Source organism: Mytilus californianus, unplaced genomic scaffold, assembly GCF_021869535.1.
Source record: "Mytilus californianus isolate M0D057914Y unplaced genomic scaffold, xbMytCali1.0.p SCAF_8, whole genome shotgun sequence".
Lineage (NCBI taxonomy): Eukaryota > Metazoa > Mollusca > Bivalvia > Mytilida > Mytilidae > Mytilus > Mytilus californianus.
The window spans coordinates 30522948-30536876 of record NW_026262734.1 but is presented as its reverse complement, the minus strand read 5'-3'; positions in this window follow the sequence as shown (position 1 = coordinate 30536876).

Here is a 13929-nt window from a genome sequence, read left to right as displayed (position 1 = left end):
AAACCTTAAGAGAAATAAGACAAAAGATGTAGTAAAGGACAGTAAAGTCGATGAGCGTTCTTTTTTAAACATTTAACATTTGAGAAAAAAGCAGAAACTAAAAAAATGTAGATAATAAAATGAAACATTTACTTGCCACAGATTTCACCTCTGAATCTGATTCATCTGCAAGTAGTAGTGTTCAAGTTCAAAAAGCAGTGTGTCAAAATCATACTCTGGGTCAGCTTCTGATTCAGATAGTAACAGAAAACTTAAAAGTAAGTGCAAGCAAAAGATAAAGAAAGTAATATCCGGTTTAATGGACAGGCAACATGACAAAGTTAAAATAAATAAAAATGAACTGGCCTCAATCGAACTTAAGTATGAATTTACGAACAGAAAAGCAGTGGAACTAAGACAGCTTATAAAGAGTCATGTTTGTGCTGGAGAATTAGAAATCAAAGTTATTGTAAAATTGGTAAAAAAGAAAAGGAGGTATCGTTATCAAAAAAAATTGTTAACTTGCAAGTGAGTATGATTGGTATGTACTGCTAAATTTTAACCAACCTGGGTTAAGATGAATGAAAAAGGTGAAAATTCATGATCAGATGACACTGCTTTGTTTGAAGTAAAAATGTTAAAAGGAAATGTGTTGAATATAACAGCAAGTAAATTTTTATAAACTGACACATCCAAAGAGCTTGTCTACTGGTCCACATATGTCATGATTAAATTAAGAAAGAGCTGTTATGATAATTCGAAAAGTTAATTGAAAGGCCATAGATTTTCATTTATGTTGATGGGTTAATTTAGAGTTTTATCCATGTTCAATTTCCTTCTTTGTGATTGATTTGAATTTACATATAAATCAATTTGAATAGATTGCAGTGATGATTTGTGTTAAAGTATGGTGTATACATTTTGTAAATAGAAAAACATTGCTTAAATGTGACAACTAGTCAACAGTACTGGAGATGCTTATATGCAATGTTGTTTAAGAGAAATTCTGTATTTTACTGCAAAGTATAATTTTGAAATTAAGGCTGTTCAATTTTATGGGGTTGAAAACAGAACAGCAGATATTTTATCAAGATGGCATTCTGATACTGATTTGAAGATGTATCTTATAAATTACCTGTTATCAGAATAAGTAAATGTTTAAAGACATTTATGTACTATGAACTGTTTCAGTTTACTCATGATAGGTAATTTGTTGTAGATAAAAAGGCCGAATTTGTTGAAAGTGGATAAACAGACATCTCACAAGTCAGTCTTTGCTCAAAGCACTTTTGAAATATTAAAGTTAAGTGGAGGACTTTTTTTAACATTTTATTTTTATTTGGGTTTTAACTTTTTACCGGATTCTTTGAAACCTGTGTGGTTTGTATGCTCAAATTTGAACAAGTGATTTAAATCAGTGCATTATTGTAAAAATTACATTAATGGTGTATGATTTATGAATTTATTTAATGACTATGTTTCCATATTTACAGAGACTTTTTCTTTTATCAAAACTTACTTTGAAAGGATTAGATTAAATCCTTATTTTCTCAGCAAAGCTCTTCCTATAATTCCTTTGATTTTAAAACAGATTTATGAATTGATGGATTTGGATAACACTCAAGATAAAACTTTCTTGATATTATTTTTGTTATCGTTTTTTATGATGAGTAGAAAATCGAATTTTGTTCCAACTTCAGAAAACAGAATTTAACGAGAATAAGCAATTATGTAGAGGTGACATATTTCTCGAAGATGATAATTAATTGTAATCTTGAAATTGTCAAAACTATTCAATTTGGGCAAAGAAAATTAAGAATTGCTATTTCTTATATTTTTGGGAGTAGTTTTGTCCAGTCCCTGCATATATGAATATGCCAGCGCATAAAAAGGATCCAGCATTTTTTAAAGTTAAAAAGGGACAAATTTCACTTATTACCTATAAAGAGTATCAAAATAAGCCAAAATATTTGATACAAAAAAACAGGTTGAAATTCTTTATCTTATTCTACACATACTTATAGAAGAGGGAGAACTTCGTCGACCTTTGATGCTGAGTTTCCAACAGACAGGGTTCATTCAACTGTATGAGATTTGCTTAGTGTTCAAAAGTATTAAGAATTTAAATTAATACATAAACTTCAGGATTCTCAGATGATTATTTAAACTATTCTTTGTTAGGTTATTAATAATTTGCTTCTTTGAACACTAAAGACATTTATGACAGTCTTAGACTCTATTGCTAATTATGTGTAACTTAACAATACTGATGTATTTGCTTTCCGGGGCTTGCATGGGTGATAGCACTATCCACTCAACAAGTACAAGGGGAGAATTTGTGAATATTATAATTGTTTACTCATTCATGTTGGTACAAATGATATTCATTTGTTGTCTATTGATTAATTTCAGTTTGGCTACTGTAATTTCATTTCTACTGCCAAATCGTAGAGGAGTTCATTATTTCATATATATATCATGAAAAGTGGTAGGCCAAAAGTGACATTATTTGCAGATAAAGATGGTTGTTTACATCTTAATTTTGAAGGTACAAGGCAGTTGTATATTGGTAATTTAAGGTTAAAATTTCTTAATGTGTGTATCGGGATCATAATTTAGTTCTTTTGGTACCGCAGGATGGATTGCTATACAATTAATCTGAGCTATATAAGTCTAGATAGCTGAAAATTTTGTTAGCAATAATTAAAAATGTGCCAATATTCATTATATAAATTGTTTTAAATAACACTTCTGTTTTGATTAATAGATACTGAAATCTAATATTAAAATTATAAGTTCAATCATTTGGAAACTGAACGATAAAAGCATTGTAAGAGTATTTTTTACTTGTATGTTCAGAATGAATTTCCAATTATTAGTAAAAAAAATAAGCAACAGTTTAACATAAGTCTTAAAGTAAAGTTCGACTATATCTGATTAATCATAAATGCTTCATGTACATTTATGTAATTATATTGATACTTGTTGTGGTCTGCAGGCATATCCGGTTTTACAAATTATTGAATACATTCATTTTCATTGCCTCCCGGTTAGATTGATACATGGTTACTGATAGGTCAATCTGAAAGTAATATACTGACCCAGGAAAAAAGTCTGAGGTTTGTATACTATCAGTTTGAAAATTAAAGGTTAGTATAATGCTTCTGCATTCACAGTGTGTGTCAATCTAAGTGTTACAATACAAAAGCTATGCATAAAAAAGATCAGACAATGTTTACTAACATTAGGGTCAACGGTCAAATTAAGGGTCAAATTGACCTGACTTTGATATATGACCCCCATCTCATGATGAATCAGCATACCGAGTTCGGTCAACCAAATTCGAATGGTACAAACGTTATGCACAGGTGCACAAATCAGACAAGGTTTGACTATCATAGGGTCAAATGTCAGAGTGGCCCGACTTTGGTATATGACATATTCCCAGCCCATTGTGCAACTATATACCAAATTTGATTACCTTAGTTTTACGGTAGAAAAGTCGTGAGCAGAACACGAATTAGACAAGGTTTTACTTTCATAGGAGTAAAAGGTCAATGTCAATGTCAGAGTGACCTGCCTTTCGAGTATGACACACCCCAGCCCATGATGCAACTTCATTCAAAGTTTGGTGAACCTAAGTTTTACCGTAAGTTATGCATTGGATACGAAGTGGGACGGACGGACAGACTGACGGACAGACGGACGGACGGACGGACGGACAGACGGACATGATGATTCCTTTAATCTCCCTTTTAACTTTGTATGTGGGGGTATAAACAAGGGATGTTGATCACGGGTTAAAATTGAAAACCGTTTTAACATGTGTTGAAACGAATCCTGCAAAAGAGTTGAACTGTTTTATGTGATATGATGACATAACTTCAATAGCGACAAATACACATTCGTTGTTAATGATACTAAATGACACATATAATATACAATGTTTTTCGTTGTTTTTCCTAGTGGTAAACGTTTGTGCTTGTTAGTCGTTTTATAATAATTGTTATCCTTAAGTTTTTGTATTTTGGGAATATTGTTATAAATATCACTTTAACATATAAAAAACTAAACTATATAAAACATGAAAAGTGACAACTGTTGAGTTAAACGTTATCACAAAATGATGTTATACTTTTTTTAACAAAGATATTAGAAACAAGAAGATGTGAAAAGTTAAAAAATCTATTAACAAACTCAGAAATGAAAATAACGAGGTAACAACAAATCAGGAACAAATCCTAGAAATGATAAAAGATAATTATAAAGTATTATATACAACCACGTGTCCAGATAAAAATCTGTTACATAAATATGTAGCTGATACTGTTATTGAAAGGGAGATAAATGTAGACGACTTTAAAAATAATGACGGGGAGGTTACTATAGATGATTGTACTAATGCTATTAACATGATGAAGCTAAATAAATCACATGGTCTAGATGGTTTAACATTGGAATTTTATAACACGTTCTGGGATAAATTATAAACAATGTTAGTAAAAGTTCTAAATAAGGGACATGAGGAAAAACTTCTTTCATATACATAACGAACAGGTGTTCTATCTTTATGATTTAATAAAACATTACCCATTATCTTTAGACAATTGTCGCCAAATATCATTATTAAACATAGATTTGACAATACTTTCTCATGTTTTGGTACAGAGACTAAAAAAGCTTCTTCCTCAACTAATTAATGAAGATCAAACCGGATATGTAAAAAATCGTTTTATTGGATTTAATTTAAGGCAAATCCAAGATATAATAGACTAAGAAGAATCATACGGAATTGATGGGGCTATTATATTTGTTCATTTTACAAAAGCTTTTGATTCTTTGGAATGGGAATTAAGCGTTCTATAACATTTTGGTTTTAATGAATCATCTATATCATGGGTGGAAACATTATATAAGGGAATACAGAGGTGTGTTATAAATAATGGATGGGTATCCGAAATATTTGAAAACTCTAGAGGAATCCGTCAAGGATATCCTTTATCTGCTTTACTTTTTGTTTTATCAGTCGAAAGTATGGCCGAGCGATTAAGGCAAACCTCAGACATTAAAGGTATTCAGATTACACATAGCATAAAAAATATCACAATTGGTTGATGATACAACACTTTTTTGTAGTTCAAAAACAGATATATCAAAAGCTATGAATATAATTGAAACATCTGGTTCTTTCTCGGGTTTAAGGTTAACTCGTAATAAAACAGAAAGAATTTGGATTGGGGCACTTAAAAATAGAACAGATAAAATTGAGGGCATACGCTAGACGGACAAACCCATTAAAGCTTAAGGCATTTATTTTGGCCATGACAGACATGAATGTGAAAAGTTAAATTGGGAACCTAAATAGATAACATGAAATCCTTAATTAAAACATGGGAAAAAAGAAAACTAACAATGGTTGGAAAGATATTGATCATAAAATCTTTAATACTACCAAAATTTACATTTTTGGCTACTTCGTGTAAAGTTCCAGACAATTACCTTAAATAAATTGAAAGCTGCTGTTTCAAATATATTTGGGAAGGTAAAAATGACAAAGTAAAAAGAAACACACTTATCGGTGAATATCAAAAAGGGGGGTTAAGAATGGTTGATGTTGACAGTTATTTTACAGCACTGAAAGCTTCATGGGTCTCCAAATTAACAACAACCAATCTGCCGAACTGAAAGATTATTCCTACCAAATATTTTAACAATCTCGGTAAAAACTTTCTTGTTTTTAATATGAATTTAGATAACATAAAATCACTAAATGAACTTGGAAAAATACCAGATTTTTATTTACAAGTAATTTCAAGTTGGGTGAAAACAGGAGGAGGCTTAGCAAAATTTACTGATAACTTTTTGGATTTCAAAAAACATATTGTTTGGGGAAATAGATACATTAAATATTGCAACAAAAGCTTGTTCTTCCAAAACTGGGTTACAAGTGGATTGGTGTATATTAATGACATATTGGATCGGGAGGGAAAATTCTCCGAAAGTTTAATTTAGAAAAGTTAATTAATAAATCAAACTGGATTGCAGAGTTTAAAATGTTGAAATCTTGCATCCCAAAAGAATGGCAGCAAGTTTAAAAAAAAGAAAACTATGTTAAGAGTAAAATCAATATATGTAAGGATGAATTGAGATTGCGAAAATAAACAAATTGAACCAAAAGATATTAACAATAAAACGCTCTACAATACTTTAGTAGATCAAAAATATACAAAGCCAATCGGTATCAATATTTGGACAAGATATTTAAAATTGGAATACACACCACAGATTTCATTTGTAAACGAATTTATATTTAAAATTTTAATAGAAAACAAGTTGAAAATTTTCAGATGGAAACTGCTTCAGTATATTATTTCTACAAAGCAGTTTCTATTAAAATGGAAAATTTCTGAGAATATTAAATGTAATTTTTGTAAAAAAGAAGAAGAAGATTACTTGCATTTCTTTATTACATGTTCAGTTTTGAAAGATTTTTGGGAGAAAGTGCATTATCTTCTAGCAAAAATGAATTTTCACAACAAGATATTAGCAAAACATATAGTATTTGGATACAAAATATCAGATCTTGGGTATCATGGTTTAAACTATTTTTTTTTACAGTTTTAGGTTTTTGTGTTTTCAAGTCTAACTATGTTTCCGAACAAAAATTAAAATTCATAAATGTGTATGATATGTTTATAAATGAACTACGAAGGGTTAAGAATGAGAACAAAACAGTATCTCAAAATGTATTTTTCATAAATTTAAAAAGATTGATGTAATAGAGAGAAAAAAAATGTTTATATTTGATTATATTCTGAGTATTTTCCTGGATACTCAGAAAGCATTTCACGGGGATACTTTATTGGAGCTTGGACAGTGAAGTAAAAACAAGCAATCTGAAGAATAAAGAATATTTATTTTGTTATAAAAAAAAAGAAGATGTGGTATGAGTGCCAATGAGACAACTCTCCATCTTAGTCACAATGTGTAAAAAGTAAACAATTATAGGTCAAAGTACGGCCTTCAACACGGAGCCTTGGCTCATACCGAACAGCAAGCTATCAAGGGCCCCAAAATGACTAGTGTAAAACAATTCAAACAGGAAAACCAACGGTTTAATCTATATAAAAAACGAGAAACGAGAAACACGTATGAAACACATCAATAAACGACAACCACTGAACAACAGGCTCCTGACTTCGGACAGGTGCAAACAAATGCAGCGGGTTTAAACGTTTTAACAGGCGCCAACCTTCACCCTAACCTGAAACAGTGGTGTAACATTACAACATAGAAAGACACACTATAAAATATCAATTGAAATGGCTTTACCTGATCAGTATATCTCATTTAAAAATAAACAACCGGTAAATTAAAATTTCTGGAGTAAGATTAAAATCAAGTTTTTTTTTAAATATATGGTAATATAATTCGGTAAAACGATCCGATATATGCCGCTGCCTTGATAAATTATACAAACAAAAGCATAAGTATAACTCCGAAACCATAACCACCAGTAGTTTTCTCTTCTTCCTCAAATAAATCACTATGTTATTAATTTTTAGCAATTTCATATTTTATTATACCAAACAAGAGCATTTTTAGTGTACGATAAGTTTTAAAAGCAACAACGTTGACTGAATTTGCAATAAAATGACATAAGATTTGAATTGTAACTCATACTTACTATAAATACAACACAGTGTGTTAACTAATAAATATAACCACAGCCAAGGTTGATGTGACCTCATGATGTTGCCAAAGGCTTTTCAATCGATGTTCATGAACATAGAAGCCTTAAAGATATGAAATGTAGAACAAATAGTATAATTGGTATATTAATACACGGCCTTGTTTCTGAGTTCTTTACAAAAGGGATTTCTAAGATGTTTTCTCGAATAGTTTTGAGTTTTAACGATGCATTTGTTAAAGGGGCATAAGCTGTTAAATTCATGGTCACCGATTTGACTCAAATTCTCAAATCTGATTCATAACATGCTAACACGTATATCCAAATTGCAATAAGTCTGATATAAACAATTAACAATACATGGACGCGATAAAATATATCGGCATTTCGTTTGTATTTTAGTCTAGACGCCATGTAATTAACCATCGAGATGACCTCCGAAGACTGCTGACGGTCACACAACCCGATATAAACATAAACATAAATATAAATAGATAGCGACCTCGTGCATTTGGACTTTTCTAGGTCTGTTTGATTTCATGTTTTCTTATAGTTTAAAAAAATAAGTTATTCATCGTTTTTATTTGTAAAAGAATGATGTTTTGTGGGTCGAATCAGTCAACGAAATGGTTCACCTTTGTTTCACTTTCAATGTTAACACTATTTTACTTGTAATGGCTGAACACGACTAATACATGCGTAACTAATCTCTAGCTAAAGGATTGAATTGAAGGTCACTTGAATACGGATTCAATGAGGCAGAATTTTTCACTTGCAAAGTGAATAATCCGTCAGCGATGTTTCGTAGCTTATTTGGTCAAAATTGAACAAAACTGGCTGGTAAAAGCGAATTATTAGGTCTTTCCACTTTTCTGTGGAAAGACCTATTGTATGTGTTCTGATTATTAGGTCTTTCCACTTTTCTGTGGAAAGACCTATTGTATTTGTTCTGATTATTATTATTTTCTTCCGCCTAATTTTGATCTCGCGTAAATTTTTTGTTTCGCAAGATTTCGCTTAGATATTTCTTAAATAGTATCATACAGTTTTTGCGCTTTTTATTTTCACCCATTCTAAGCCGAACAATTTTCTTTGTAGGAGTTATCTCCCTGAACACTGCTTTCCTTGTGACTACATCTCCTCCGTAACCGTAAAAGAAAGCGACAAATTTATTTTATAAATTTGCTCGTTATATCCTTTGCATGATTTGTCTTATTTTGACCGAAGCGATACGAACACTCTATATGAGAGTTTTTCCCCTTATGCATTTGATATAAGTGATATGCATTTCTATCTTGTAAACCATAAGTGATAGAGGCCTAGGATCTTTTGATTTGAGGTCCTTGGTCCAAAAAAAAAGGAAAATTAAGTCAAGGTCAAAGGTCAAGGTCATATTCAAAATTTTGATTTTGGCTTATTTTCACTTATTGGCAAAAACCGTATAAGATATCGACAAATTATTTTAACTAAATTTTTAGTTGCGACATGTCGTAACATGTAAATTTTGATTGCAAGGGTACGTTGAACGTAAAAGGGAGTTTTCTCCCCTCTTGTATGTAAAAATACGCGTATGGTGATATAACTCATTAACCAAATATAATTAGGACCTATGGTCTTTTGATTTGAGGTCCTTTGTTTATGACCTTGAAATTAATCTCAAGGTCATAGCTTAATTTGACATTCTAGATTTTGACCTTTGCTTTTACCTTATATTTATACATGATAAAGCCACGAGACTTTTTGCAATAGGTTTCAAACCATTTAACCTTGAAAAATAAACCGGAAGTGACCTTGTTTAAACCGGAAGTAGCTATTTTTTGTACTTTATTAATATAAAAGTATAAAGAACCAGATATTTTTGGATTCAGTGTCAAGTAAATAATCAAATAGTATCGGAAGTAACATTTTTCAAACCGGAAGTAACAAATTATCTCCCTTATTTAAAAATTATTGTATAGAAACCATATATTTTTGGAATCAGCGTACAATAAGCTATCATTTGGCGATTGTAATGACATTTTAAACCTAATTTTACTACTTTCATATTAAAATACAAGGTTTTTGGTGGAAAGACCTTCAATTGTTCTCTGAACAATTGGTTTTTAATTATCATTATTAGGTCTTTCCACTTTTCGGTGGAAAGACCTATTGTATTTGTTCTGATTATTATTTTTTTTTTCTTCTTCCGCCACTTTTATTTCTTGCGTATAAATTTTGTTTCGCAAGATGTCGCTTAGATGTTTAGTATATGATATCGCACAGTTTATGCGCCTTTGAAATTCACCCTGCGTAACCGAATACTTTTCTTTGTAGGAGTTATCTCCCCGAACACTGTTTTCCTTGTGACTGCATCTCCTCTGTAACCGTAAAAGAAAGCGACAAATTTATTTTATAAAATTGCTCGTTATATCCCTTGCATGATTTGTCCTATTTTGACCGAAGCGATATGAACACTCCATATGAGAGTTATTTCCCCTTATGCGTTTGTTATTAGTGATATGCATTTCTATCTTGTAAACCATAAGTGATAGAGACCTAGGATCTTTTGATTTGAGGTCCTTAACCAAAAAAAAAAAAAGAAAATAAGGTCAAGGTCAGAGGTCAAGGTCATATTTTAAATTTTGATTTTGGCTTATTTTCACTTCTTTTCAAAAACCGTATAAGATATCGACAAGATATTTTTACTAAATTGTAAGTTGCGACATGTCGTAACACATAAATTTTGGTTGAAATGGTACGCTAACATTAAATTGGAGTTTTCTCCCCTCTTATGTTAAAAATTAGGCGTAAAGTGATATAACTCATTAACCATATATAATTAAGACCTATGGTCTTTTGACCTTTGCTTTTTCCTCGTTAGTATACTTGATAAAGCCATTGGACTTTTTGCATTACGTTGCAAGGCACTTGACCATGGAAAAGCCAACCGGAAGTGACCTTGTGTAAACCGGAAGTAGCTATTTTTTGTACTTATTTAATGTAAAAGTATATTAAACCATATATTTTTGGAATCAGTATCAAGTAAACTATAAAAAAAAACCGGAAGTGACATCTTTCAAAACGGAAGTAACAATTTATCTCCCTTATTTTGAAAAAAATGTATAGAAATCATTTATTTTTGGAATCAGTGTACAATAAGCTATCATTTGACGCTGGATATGATATATCAAACTGAATTTTAATAGTTCTATATCAAAATTGATCTTTATGGATGGAAAGACCTTCAATTGTTCTCTGAACAATTGGTTTTTTAATTATTTCACTATTTCTCTTTCATAAATGATTAATCTTATTTATTTTTTTGTATATCTCATAGCTAATGCCCCTTTAACAAGGTATTAATCACTGAATAATTTTAATCAAGTTAGTCTGGTATTTTTATATAGTTTTAAAAAGCTGAAATTAAAACTTTCCAAAATTGGACATAAACATATCAACCAGTTATTCTAAACCATGCGTTTTAACATGAAACTACAAAAAATGTCAGTAATTGTTTATAGGTTCATGTTCACATCACTGCATAAGAAGGAAAAAAACTGCTATATCATGTTAGTCAATACTGTATGACTCATTTGCCACAAATGTATTTTTGTATTTTAGCGAAGGAGTGGTTGTGTCGTGATATGCAAACATGCTTATATTACAACATAAATTAAGAAAGAATACAATATATCAATTAACGTATTCAATTTTGTATAATTAAACGATTGCTATTTTTCATTTGTGCAAGCTAGCGTTTAAAGTTCGATTAGTTCGAAATGGGCGGAACTGTTGATACATAAAAGTATTAATCTACAATAGTGATAATCCACAAAATATTTGTCCACAAAAACTTTAAACAATAACTGTTTTCAATGCAAAATATGTTGTACGTAACAATATATGCATGTATATGATATTAATATATGTATTCATTGTATTGTGTTAGCTAAAGTTAAGTATACTCACATAGCGTTATAATTGTTTGTTGTTTACAAATTTAAAGTGTACTGAACAAAGACAAAGTTTTCCAGTCTAGAAAAGTCATAATCCTGTATGAATTTTTCTCGAAGAATTAATTACAAACAAAGTCATTGTTGTTGCTTGATATGTATATACGATCCAGATTAATATATTAGGTAAATAGTTGTCATTCTGCTTCATCTTATAAATGTAACATCTTGAGAGGTTGAGCTAGCTATAAAACCAGGTTTCATCCACCATTTTCCTTAATAAGGAAATGTATGTACCAAGTCAGGAATATGACAGTTGTTTTCAACTCGTTTGGTGTGTTTAAGCTTTTGATTTTGCCATTTGATAAAGGACTTTCCGTTTTGAATTTTCCTTGGAGTTAGGCATTTTTGTTATTTTACTTTGTAATATAAGTATCTTACTAACCTTATGATAACAGGTGAACGTTGGTCATAATCCATGAATAACCCTTAACCCTGAAATTTACCTTTATCCCATTTTCCTATACCAGGAAGCAAATTCTTCTATGTTATGAAACGGCTCACTATATAGAGATAAACTGTAACCTAATTAGATAACAGCTTAATCTGCAAAATTTAGTCTGCAATATTAAACGCTTTTATTATTTTCTTTTCTGTGGATATTACTCACAATCTTTTTACATTTGAACTGACAGTCGTGTGGACAGGATAATTCTTTTTGACCTCAATACTTTGTTTACAAACCATATAGAACAAGAAACACTGAAGAAATATAAGGATAAGACTATGCTATACTTTTGTAGATTATATCCTCATCTAAATTGGTCTGTCTTTAGTCTGCAATTTAACTTTTAATGTCAATACTTTTACCCCGGTAAACATTGTTTCTTGTAATCTGGGGTAACTGCTTACATCATATATTTATACCTATAGACATAAAATAATAACACTTTAAATTGATAGTTGTGTGGACAGGATAATTCCCACATACCTTTTAACTTGTTTGGAAGACATGTAAAACCACGACACACTTACCAAGAAACATTAGAACTATATTGTTATTGTTCAGATTATACATTTATCTGAATAAGGTTTAAACGATTTAGCCTGCAATTTTACTTTATATGTCGTTACTCTTTTTCTGGAAATATGGCACGAAGAGAAAATATGTATTACAGGGAAAGGAATCTTAGCTGTGATGCTGTCAGTTCTCAAATTCTGACACAATATTGTTTTTATATTCTGTACAACTACTCACATCATAATTTTTGAATATTCAAACGATCTAAACAGACAGTCGTGTGGAAATAAAATTTCCTATATATTCTAAAATTTGTTTGCAAGGCGTATAAGATACGACACAATACACAGAACTAACGATAAAACAGTGCAATATATTTGGATTATACTTTTATCCGAATAAGTCTGAAAAATTTACCATGCAACTTTACTATATATGTCGTAACCCTTACCCAGAATATTTTATGACGCTATTGTATTTGTTACACGGAAAGGGGTAGTAGCTGTGAGGCTTTCAGTTGTCTCCTTTTTCTTTCCAAACTAAAACAATACTAACTATACTCTGTGCAAACTGCTTACATCATACCTTTTGAAATACTTTAACGTTCTAAAATCAATGTCGAGCTGACAGAATGAATGGTATATACCCTAAACTTTGTTTGCACGGTATCAAATTATATCCTTATACGTCGGTACTCAAGAAACATGTTATGAAGGGAAAGTAATGTGTTGCAGGGAAAACTTGTATTAATTGTGATGCATTCAGTTGTTTTTGTTCTAAAATGACAGTGTTTCTCTATTGCTGAGGACACTATTCCTTTATGTGACTACTATAACACATGATGTATTATAGAAGTCTCAGTTCCTATATACCTCCAAACTGAGTTTCCAAAACGTTTAAAAAACGAAACAATTAGCAGAACTTTTTGGAAAGCTAAAGGTATACAATTCACATCTGAATATAACCTATGTTTTTGAAATTCATGCTAATGACCAATGACTGAATGATAACAGATTTAATTGGTTGGGTTGCACATATGGCTTATTTCGATACATAAAAACAAAAGAAGGGGGTAGAGAGTGGTGGTTAAAATATATTTGAAAATTTCGAGTTTCTGTCGTATCAGTATTATTTAAATTTGGTTTCTGATAATATTCATATAGTTGTACAGTATTTGAAACTGAAGTTGTCCATTTAAGATTAAATTTCCGGCCGGGGAAGTTTTATTTTATCGAGTTAAAAGTAATACAGGACTTGTGTTAGATTTGTTAATTTATTCTTTTTTATTCAGGTTATAAATGTATGCA